Source organism: Pristis pectinata, chromosome 17 (assembly GCF_009764475.1).
Source record: "Pristis pectinata isolate sPriPec2 chromosome 17, sPriPec2.1.pri, whole genome shotgun sequence".
Lineage (NCBI taxonomy): Eukaryota > Metazoa > Chordata > Chondrichthyes > Rhinopristiformes > Pristidae > Pristis > Pristis pectinata.
Genome location: NC_067421.1, coordinates 17,387,203 through 17,398,759, shown reverse-complemented (window position 1 = coordinate 17,398,759; position 11,557 = coordinate 17,387,203). Strand labels below are relative to the sequence as shown.

At 40.1% G+C, this 11,557-nt stretch overlaps 1 non-coding gene across 1 annotated transcript; it reads left to right on the top strand.

The window, feature by feature from the left end:
• Positions 1-10,954: 10,954 nt before the first annotated feature.
• Positions 10,955-11,027, top strand: trnak-uuu (transfer RNA lysine (anticodon UUU)). The gene has a single exon. It is a non-coding gene; the product is annotated as a tRNA-Lys (tRNA).
• Positions 11,028-11,557: the final 530 nt, after the last annotated feature.

The following is an 11,557-nucleotide window of genomic DNA, read 5'->3' as shown; positions in this document are numbered from 1 at the left end:
TTCATGGCACTTTTAGCATGAGTGAACAGGAATAAATAATAAGCCAGGTGGTTACTTTGGAGTCTTCAAACTGCAGCTGAAACGCTCTTCACCCCTGTAGACTTTTACTTCAGGGAGCTCAATGTGAATTGTCCTGGACTTATTTGCCTCAGTTTCCAATTTCACAACAACTTCAGAAATCATTGCAGTGCAACACAGAAGCTGATTTGTAAGTTCAAATCCAACAGAAATTCCAGTCCGTAACAAATTCACAGAATCCTGTGTGACGATCTTACTAGCTTTCAAGACTTCACATACAAATTCACGTCAAAAATAAAACATAAAACTGTCTTCAACATTCTCACCTTTGCACTTGCTCTAGCCCTTCACCTCTGCTGTGCATCTGTCAATCAACAACACAAGAATCCCCTTGCTGATCAATATTATGGAGTCACAGAGAAATACGGTACAGGAAGAAACCTTCAGACCAGAAACTCCAGGCCAACCATCAACCACCCACTGACATTCATCCTACATTAATCCCATTTTTTAAATTCTCTCCACATTCTCCAGATTCCACCTGTGCACAAGGGCCAATTAACCTACCAACCCACAAGTCTTAGGGATGTGGTAGGAACTGGAGCACTCAGAAGAAACCCACGTGGTCACAGGGAGAATGTGCAAACTCCTCACAGACAGCACCCGAGGTCAGGATTGAACTGGGGTCCCTAGAGATGTGAAGCAGAAGCTTTACTTGCTGAGCTAATCTAAAGATGTCGATATAATACCACAATGTCGGTATATTGTGGATTCTTCTGAACTGGTCTAAGACTGGGAATCAAGATAAAAGCAGAAAAACAGAAAATATTGGAAACACTCAGCAAATCAGGCAGTATCTGTGGACAGAGAAACAGAATTCATGTTTCAGGTCAAACACCCTTCATCAGAGCTGTTCAGATATCTGTAGTTGTTTTGATTTTCATTTTCTAGAGCTGAGCATCACTAACAGAGTTAATGTTTCAGGTCAAAGATTCTTCATCAGAAATGTTCAAGCACCTGTGGTTTTATGATTGTCCAGTGTCTGCAGTTGTTTGATTTTCAATTTCTAGAGCTCAGCATCACTTTAACTTGCTCATTTAGACACTGAGTCCCAAGTAAACACTTATTGTGGCAGTCAGTCTTCAGCCAAATGTTACTGGAGCTAACCAGATGGCATGATTTCCTCAGGCTGCAGCAATCCACCAACACAAGGCAGTGGTTTTCCTCAGCAGCTGATAGACATACACCACGAATCGTGATTGGCATTAGTGATGTGCTTGACTGACTGCCATGAAAACTTCAACTGCATGTGTAGCATGTCAGAAGGCAGAAGCCTTTCTGATGAGGACGCTTTTTAATTATTTTTGAGAGATTCACTGAAAAAAACTGCGGCAGTTGTGTTCCAATCATCCTTTGAAACTGAGAAACTGAAGAATACTGTGAGATGTATCAAAAAGGTGTCATGTTTTGACTTGACTATTTCTGAATCACAATTTCAAGGGCCCAGCAAAATACGATGTACACTCTCAGTGAGGTTGTTGTGTCAAATATCACTCTAGCTTTTGTGTTGACTTTAATGAATCTTCCCAGAAAGCCAAAAGGGAATTTTATTTTAAACTTATAACTGGGTGATCCACAAGGAGCTTATCCAGATAATAACATGGCCTGCACAGTATCAGGAAAACACAATCCGGAATAAAAGCACCAGGCTTGAATAATCTCTAAAAATAGATAGAATCAATCCAGTACAGCTGTAACTTCTCATACTCTTTGCCATTCTGTGCTGCACTATATTTAGCCACTTTTATATTTATCCCTCAATGCTTTGTTGTGTGGGTGGTTGCAAAAATGTCAGTGAAATTAACTTAATTGGAATTTATGTTTTTGTTGCATATCAAAAATACTTCAGAAAACCTGTCTAGACAATTTCCATTACATTAATAGGGCGTCATCTGCAGTTAAGCTATTGGAAAATGATCGCACCCCACCACCTCCCCCCTCCCCGACCTTTGGGGTGGTTTTACAGATGCACACAGTAGGAAACGTCCGTCACCCTGAGGCAACGTACACCTGTCCAGCCTTTTGATTGTCCAACAACTTAATGCATCAACCCTCGTACAATATGGTAACAAATTCATAAAAAATAACCTTAGACTATTTCAGTAATGATAACATGATTAAGTAGGATTAATAAAGCAATACATAAGTTGCAGGGTGAATTTCAAATAATTGTACTTGAATTGAGGACAAGACAGACAAAATTACAGCAAAATAAAATTGACCTTTTATCAATACCAGTAATTTGCAAAGGTCAGTAAGCATGGTTGTTTCTGACAGCTCTATATATATATAAACACATGTTCTACCTTTTAATAACAGTTTATATCTCATTATCTTATGGTTGCCGTTGAGAGGCAACTGCTGTTATTCCCCAACCATTGTCCTCATTTCATCGGCAAGGACCAGGGAGCGAGCAGGGTGGCACTTGCACTGATGCTCGGAGAGGGAAGTTGTTTCAATCCCTCTCCTCCAAGCTGGAGGAGATGCCGTCAATCACTCAGCCTAATCCAACCCCCAGGAGCAGGACACACCCACCCACTCTGTCCATCAATCTCAGTGCAGACTAACTGACTGAAACCTCATCAGTCTCTTACACCCTCTATTCTTCCTTTTCCTTATCTGTCTCTAAGCTCAATGTGGGTCCAAGTGAACCTATTCAATAATGGGCTCACCACTCACACCATTGTCTTATCTCTCTCTCTCTCTCTCTCTCTCTCTCTCATTCTCTCTCTTTCTCTGTCTCATGCTCTCTCTCTCATTCTCTCTCTCTCTCTTTCTCTGTTCTGGACACTAGGTTCTGGAAAGCTGGGGTGTAAGAGAGAGAGAGAAACTCATTCTTCAAGGAAGTGAGTGTATGGGGTGGCACTCAATGCCTGTGCCCTTGGCCAAAGCATTGAAATACAGGCATAACATTGAGGAATCTGCAATTTCCACAAAACTGTAATTTTGTCACAGCCTGAGGAATTCAGGAGGAAATATTCTGGCATCAGGTAACCATCAGACTCCCAAATACTACTCGACAAACTGGAGTCACTTAGCCATAATTGAAAATGACTTTCTTCTTCTGGATTGGTGTTGAGGGGTCTCCCATCCAAGTCGTCCCAGCCTCTTGACTGCAGTGGGAATTTGTAGGCAGCCAACAATAGGAAGGACTGTAGAAGTTTTTCTCAGGAATGGGAAGAGGCAAATTTTAATTACACACAATTATGCCCCCATTTCTGAGGTACTCCATGCCATTATCAATAGCATGAAAAGCTTTTAGAAAGAATGGAGTAATTTGTAATAACATAGTGACTGAGAAACTGAATTATGCCTACAAAGGAAATTAATTTAGCAGTGAATGGCAGACCAGCATAAGGATCAAGGTGTTGTGTGCTTTACATCAAAGCTTCTCACTTTGTGGGCTCAAAGGTTATCTTTTGAGTGTTCCATCATCATAGAGTGTATGAAGGCAAACAGGTCATTCACAAGGTCAGAGCCAACTGTCAATTGCAGGGTATTGGAATTTAAGGCCTGGGTCAAGTCATTAGAAGGGTCCTCAGTCAGTTTCTGGAGTCTGGAGAGGATCAACCTGGCAATTAGGGTGAGGTGCAAGGTTCAGGATACTGATCAGAGCTCAATATTAAGAAGTGTGAGGGCCAGGGTCATGATCTTTGGGGGAGCCTCTTGGATTTTTTTCCGAAAATATTGCCTGGGATGGAGCAGTCCAGTTATGAGGAGAGACAGGAGAAGCTAGGTTTGTTCTCTCTGAAGCAGAGTAGATTAAGAGGGGCCATGATTGAAGTATATAAAATTATGAGGGGTATATAGAGGGTAAACTGCAGGAAACATTTTCCCCATTTCAGAGATAGATAAAGCAAGAAGACATAGGTTTTGGGTAAGGGGAAAGAGATATAGAGGGGATGGAGGGGGACCTCCCTCACCCAGAGAATGATAAGTACCTGGAATGCACTGCCTGAAAGACTGGTTGAAGCTGAGTCCCTGATTGCACAAGAAGTGTCTAAATGAGCACTTGAATCACCTACACATAGAGGGCTATGGGCCAAGTGCTGGGAGATGGGATTAGCATGGAAGCTGCCCACTGGTCGGTGTAGATGGGTTGGGATGACTGGCCTGTTTCCATGCTGTACAATTCTATGGCTCTATGACTCTATTACACATAATTCATCTTACGTACAGTAAATACAATCAGAACATTTCATTTTCTTCATTCACTGTACTTAGCAGTTCAACACATTCACTCACAATATATCAATGCAGCTAATGTTTCATCCCTAAACATTGAACCAGTGAAATATTTGAGAGGCTGTTACACAGGTTCCAGCCCTCAGTGTCCAGTGGTGGCAGGGCCCAAGACAGTGGCTTTCCCACTTGGCCACTGCCCTGAACTCCAGTGCATCCCTCAGCACGTACTCCTGCTCCTTGGAATGTGCCGTCAACACCTTACACTTGTGGACATCCCCTCGCACCGGAAGACAAGCAAGTTTTGAGCAGACCGAAGTAATAAATCGATGATTGTCTCAATGTGTGGGCCCTCCTGAGCAGCAGGTAAAGAGGACCTCTCTGGTTCTATGGTCTGGGACCTAATCTGGCAGTTCCCCTTACAGTCATCACAAAACACATGTATGGTGAAGCATTTGTATGGACCAAAGTCATGGAAATAATGTCCAGTCATACATTACACACCAATGGATGCTACAGAGCAGTGCCACACTCTTCAGCGCCTAAACACAACAGACCCACAGAGGATCCCAGTGAAAAATCACCGATTTCAAGGAAGCTCCAATTATCTTTAAAATCTTCTATTATTGTTGAAATAGAAAGATTCTTTCAATCAATGAAGCACAATTAAAGCAATATCCAACATTTGGCAGACAGTGCATGCATAGCAAGATCCCACAAATGGCAACGGCATAATGATCAATCACTTATAATGACATTGGACAGGACATGGAGGAGAATTCCATTATTCTGTTAAAAATATGACTTTGAATTGTTTATGTCCATCTGAGAGAGCAAATAGGGACTTGGTTTAAAAGATAAGATTTCCGAAATGGCAGCACTTCCTCAATATTGTACCTAAGTGTTTGACTTCAAAAAACATGGGAATGCTAATACTAAGCCAGCCTATCACCTGAAAGGTTTACAATGGTTTCCTTCAAATGACATAATCAATTGAAATTTTCTAAATACTAATTATATATTAATGTATTAATCTGACATAATTCTATTATTAGACCATGACCTCAGGAATAACATTAACATGGAAAATCAAATGACTTGCCTGACAAGGAATGCTTTGGAAAAACTTCAGAGAGCTCACCTACAGGAACATGGAGAAGTACCAACAGGCATTAATGAGGAGCAACAATAAACAAGGAAACTCTCTACTATTGGCTTTTTTGAGTCAGCCTGTTTCAAATGTTTGCTGCAGTGTCATCCATCATTAGAAAAATACAGTATTATAGTTGTCGTAGTCAAGGTTACCTCCAGGAGTATGTCGTCTTATACTGCTGACTTTGCTCTGTGACTGTGAATAGTTGGAACACAGGCGTGAGGACTAGAGATTAGTAGCATGACTACACAAACAGTGTCTTCCTGAAACTGACCTCTGCATGACCAACTCTATAATGAATGGTGCAAGGTCAGATGCTTTCTGCACTTTTCTTAAGTAGCAGAGGGAAACCGAGATAAACGCGAGTCATTGGAGCTTTGAAGTAGCTGGTACAATTTTCAAAGCATTAAAGCAAAATCCATACTAAATTAGGTTTGTGAGTGAGCCGAAAGGTTCGATATTTACACGTCAGGGTGTGATTTCTGTTTACATCTTGTCCCAGTACCATTAATTTTAATTTAATGTAAATTAAAGCATTTAGTTTTTATATCAAAAGATGTTTGTTCTTGATGCCAATAAATACCATCAGCTTCATTTATATGTGAACTGCATCATTTTAAATATGATACAGAAAATAGTGTGTGTTTATGCGATCACTTAAAACACAAAGGTTGTGGCAGCCACATTTGATGAAGTGGGCAGTGCCTTGATCCTCTTGCTTTCATTGCTGGTACACCTGATGAGCGCCTCATACCTGTAATGAGCTGATATCAATACACATTAATTCACATTTGCTATTTGCACTCCTGGGGAAAGGAACATCTATTGGTTCGCTGTGGAGCCTTGTTTCAGAGCAAGTCAGATATTTGTTTGGAAGCCATAGGCTTTGCTTCATCCTCAGGATAAACACCTCACTGGGCACATTTCTCAAGCCATTACAACTGGCAGCACCAACAGCGTAGTCCCTTAACACACGACTATATTCAGAGGATTGACAATGAAATAAATGCAAAATATTTTTTTAAAAATACCTCACCAAAACTGGAAAAGATTTTGAAGCTTTTCTTTCCAAAATTGTATAACTTCTCCCTCCCCACACCATACCCACTTGCAAACAGGCCACCAGACAGCATATGAGCAAAAGTTTTAATGATCAGGGTACTGGAAAGCAAATAAATTATTTCACTAATTTAAAGTTAATGAAAGCCTGGATGTTAATGGGACAGCATGGCATGTGTGAGGTAGTAATGGCGCAGCACCCTTTACACGTTTGATGTACTAAAGGTGCCATCAGACCTGAGCGAATGGAACAAGCAACTGCACATCTCTACAATTAATGAGACTCAAAGATTGTGATGTACATTGTGCAATGTCTGAACATTTGAGGTGTAATTGATCAATTCAATGTTGAAGCACAGAATAAGTAATGAACAGAGGGGGGAGAAAGAAATGTAGGAGTGTGATTCCACCTTTGCAATAAATTACTTTCCACTATAAGTGAGGTTGACGGGTTTAATTAACAATGAACACGTTATTTACATCATCAAAAGGCTCCCTAAAATTGATATCACTCAGCTTTGTTGTGAAATTACTTTCAACCCATAAAGGAGCTTGTGGAAGTTACAAAGGAACAAGGAGGAATGGTACTTCATTCCCAGTAAGCAGCTTAAAAAAAGTGAAGTGATGGATGTGTATGCATACAATCTCCACGTAATATTAAGGACTTACCCCTCCAAAGATTTGCAAACTTAAATTTAGCATACTCACCTGTACCTATTTCCAAGTACAAGAACTTCATACCACTCAAGGATGAGGAGCCAACTCCAAGATTTTGTGAAGTTCCTGGTAGATGGTGATCCTCCAACAATGAAGTCTTGGTTTCAGCAGCCAACTACCTATCTGTCCCTCACCCAAAGATTCTGTGTCAGATGTGCATGTATGAGAGTGATCACTACTACACTTACCTTCATTTTGACAGCAGTTTTGGTGCCATTGATTAAGCACCATAGCTGCAGAGCCAGAAGCAGATTGTATTGAACCGATAAGTATATGCAACGGAACCAAGCTTTCAAAGGCAAAATAGAAAGGATTAATTCACCATCAAATTGGACAGATTTACTCATTTTTCTGTATGAATTAATCTTCATTCTAGTGGCATATTCCAATCTAGCATTTATCACTGCTTGGATGGAGGTTTGTGACTTCAGCTTCACACAGCCTTTGACATTTATGTAATATTCACTGGTAGGTGCACATATTCAGACCACAAGAGAAGTTCATAGCATAAAAGTTGACCTTCAGCAATAATGTTTAATATATGTTCCAATAATGTCTTCAACCATCACTGTAATAGTGTTAAATAGAGACGGAAAACAGCTGAAAATGCTAAAATATTTTCCATTCTGATGGAAAAATCTTAAAAATCAGACACTTAAAATTCATTGAAAATACACTCTAAAAGAAAAACAGAAACACAGAAGGAATTCTGTCTAAGTGGGAAGGTTAAACTTTGAGAACCTTAATTTAAAACATTTGATTATTCTGTTCTGCTTTCAAGGTAAAGGATGACAATGATGAAGAATGGAACATTTCTTATTTGTACTCAGTGAGTGCGTTGCCACATCAGGTATCACAAAGGCCAGGTGGAATGATTTAAGAGTTTTCCTACAATGACCCAACAATGTATCTCATTCCCAGTCAGAGCTGTCTGAACAGAGGTGGGGTTATCTGATAAAAGCTTGCTAAACAGAGCAGAAATGGAAATATAGTCTGAGAGGGAATTTGATGCAGTAGGAAAAGCCAAAGGCCTTAAACTCAGGGGCAGCAGGAAATAATCACACCAGAGGAAATAGAAAAGGGTGATACCATAATCAGCACAGAGAACAGCATCAAAAACAGGAAATTAAGTATCAGGTAAGTATCCAGATTATCAACAGTGTTAGTTATTTTGGTGGTTAGTGTTTGGTTCCAGTTAGTATGGATTTAATACTGCCAGTATTAGCTAAAGGAAAAAGAGCTGCAATTAAATTCTAACTGCATTTACACATGCTAAAACCGATAGCAAGCTAAGTAATTAATCACATTCGCTAATTTATTTAACATCAAGCTTAATCCAATTAATTAATAAAGTTAGACCTCAAGTGACCAATTAGTTCAAGAAATAAACTACAGATAACCAAGTGAAGTAATTCATTAATTAATTAATTAACTGCTGGCTTGGCAGCCCAGGTGTATGCCAGGATTGTACTGTGGGAGTTTATGGGCAATAGATTATAGCATTGGGATAGGCCTCAGTTGAAAAGGGCTGGGGCCAATGTCCTTATCATGACAACCAGGACTGTGGATAAAATCATAGTCTAACATAAGCAGCAATAATTTTACAAAATTATAGAAACCTAATAAGAAGAATCAGGAAATGAGATTGAAAGTAAAACTGAAGGCAGCAATAAGGATATCACAGGTGTCTTAAAGTCATAGCATGGAGGTAAACTAACTCCTGAAAAGAGATTAAAATGATTCAAATAATCATTTCTTTGTAAAAAGTAAACTCCTCTACTCCAACAAAGTTCCAGATTTGACGGCCAGTCTGCACTTACTTAGATGACTTCAGACTGATTGTAGCATGAACTCACTGTCCATAGATTTAGAAGGGTTAAGTTAACCATGCAAATGTCCTTAGTTGCTGTTCAGCATTTTCTATGACAAGTGGATTTGTATGAACGTCAGCTGAGAATTGGATTGATCATGGCTGAGATTCTACCCAGGGTCACATAGCCTGTTGACAGTACATCAAGGCTCACATATAAATAATAGGTGCTCTTTTACAAGAGAGGGTCTTTCATTTATGAGTGTCAGAAACAAATGTCAGAAGGTAGTCAGTGCCTTTAGGAGAAATGCAGAGGGAGAAAAATTGTCAAGAGAGTTAAAGAATTTATTATAAAATGTCATTTTATAATAAAAAATGGAATGATGTAATACTTGATTGGAATGCAACACATAGTGCAAATATGCACAGATAGTACTTTCCCCCATGTATAAAGCTGAGATGGTAGGAAAATTGATCAAAGGAACATTTTTTAATGAAAACTACACGTCAACTCCTAAGGATGTTTTGCAGCTGAAGTGGCATCTCCTGTGTACAGATCTCATGTATGGCCTGATTTAAATAGAGCCATGTGAAGACCACAGTTACAGATGGAACAAAAAGCCTTACTCAGTTCTTTGTCGCATTACTATATTATCTTTACAGTAGGTTTCAGGATAAGATGATTAAACTGAGTGGATGAATTTGGCAAATTGATGTTGCACAATACCAAGCCTGTTCTTATTGTCTATTTTCCATCTATCTCCCCTGTTCATCTTTCTAACAGAGGTGCTCTAAAAGTGAGTGCATTCTGAAGCCCATTATTAACACTATCAAGTAAACAGTCCATCATTATTCGTGCATGGCTAGTAGGCTGCATAATATATGATGGGTTTGCTTTGCAGTTGCACAGAAGATCATTCGTCAATCAAAGCTCTAAAAGAGAAAGGTTTTCATCAGCAATAACTCAGCAAGCACATTGATCATTGCTCAGTTCGCTTCAAAGGATGGTGTTCTGAGAAAGAAAACACATTTAAAAAACTACCAATGGACCTGCAGTGAATTCAGCTGAGTTGACGTATTGCTGTAAAATAGGAGGCTCTGAATTGAGAAGCCTATTATTGCTCGGCACTAATAGGGCAAGCTCTGATACCAGTGGAGAATTGCCCTTTGCATGTGGTGACAGTGCTAAGTACATATGTCTGTCCTAGTGTGGGCCAGTGCCAATACCCTGAGTAATTGTAGAATGGCAATATGAAACCACAGGATCCTTAGGCAGCGACTGCTAACTTTGAATCCCAATCTCCAATGACTTTTAAAACTCATCTTCCGTCACGTGCTGAGTTTGAAGACTGCACATTGATTTCACTGCTGCCACTGCTTGTTTGCCACCAGTATTTTCTGCACAAAATTGACATGCAGTTTATTTAAAATAGGATGAAATGAATGATACCAGATTTAGTTTCTCTGAAAATAAACTGAAAACTTTTCAAAGCTAACTGATCGATGTTCAATGACAGTCCATTTCTGATTTGTTAACCTTAGCTATAACCATCCACTATGACGCACGTTTCCAAAACTCGAATCGGTTATAACGCGATTGATGGATTAGGGAACACTATTTGCATTACATGGGCCACATTGTTTATAGTACGATTGAGAAAACCTATTTAAGTCTATGCTTTGAAGGCAATACAGCCCGTTCTGCTGGAACACAACTTCCTATATATTAGGAATTACCTGTACTGGATTTTTTTTGGAAGTCACCAAATAATATCACTGATTTGGGACATCTTTGCTTTAAGATAACATTGTCTTAATTTATTCCCTTTAAGAGACACTAACCTGGATGTTTCACACACACTGCCACTTGCTAAGCAGCCAACAGCAATGCTGGCCCATGGGAAGTGGGTCACTGTTGCTGAAGTCATCTCATGGCAGGCTGAGTAGGGATCAAAGCCTGGGTAGCTCAGTCGGTAGAGCATCAGACTTTTAATCTGACGGTCTGGGGTTCAAGTCCCTGTTCAGGCGCTAACTCTACATCACAAACTTTACACCTGTACTCAATGCCAGAAGTTTTAGGGCAGGCATGGTAGTGTAGCAGTTAGTGTAATGCTTTACAGTGCCAGTGATCCGTGTTCAAATCCAGCCACTGTCTATAAGGAGTTTGTACATTCTCCCCGTGTCTGCATGGGTTTCCTCCATGTGCTCCGGTTTCCTCCCACGTTCCAAAGACGTACGGGTTAGGAAGTTGTGGGCATGTTATGTTGGCGTCGGAAGTGTGGCGACACTTGCGGGCTGCCCCCAGAACACTCTACTCAAAAGATGCATTTCACTGTGTGTTCTGACATACATGTGACTAATATAGATATCTTATCTTATCATGAAAAATGGAAGCAGGAGGGGAGAATATCAGGAGGAATTTCTGGGGAAACCCCCAAGCATGGAATGGGTTGATAGCAAACTGTGGCCATGGGTGATCCCTCAGCATTCCATTCAGGAACAGCATCAGGTCACAGATCACAGCATCTGTGAACTGCAATTACCAGCTCACTGAAGCC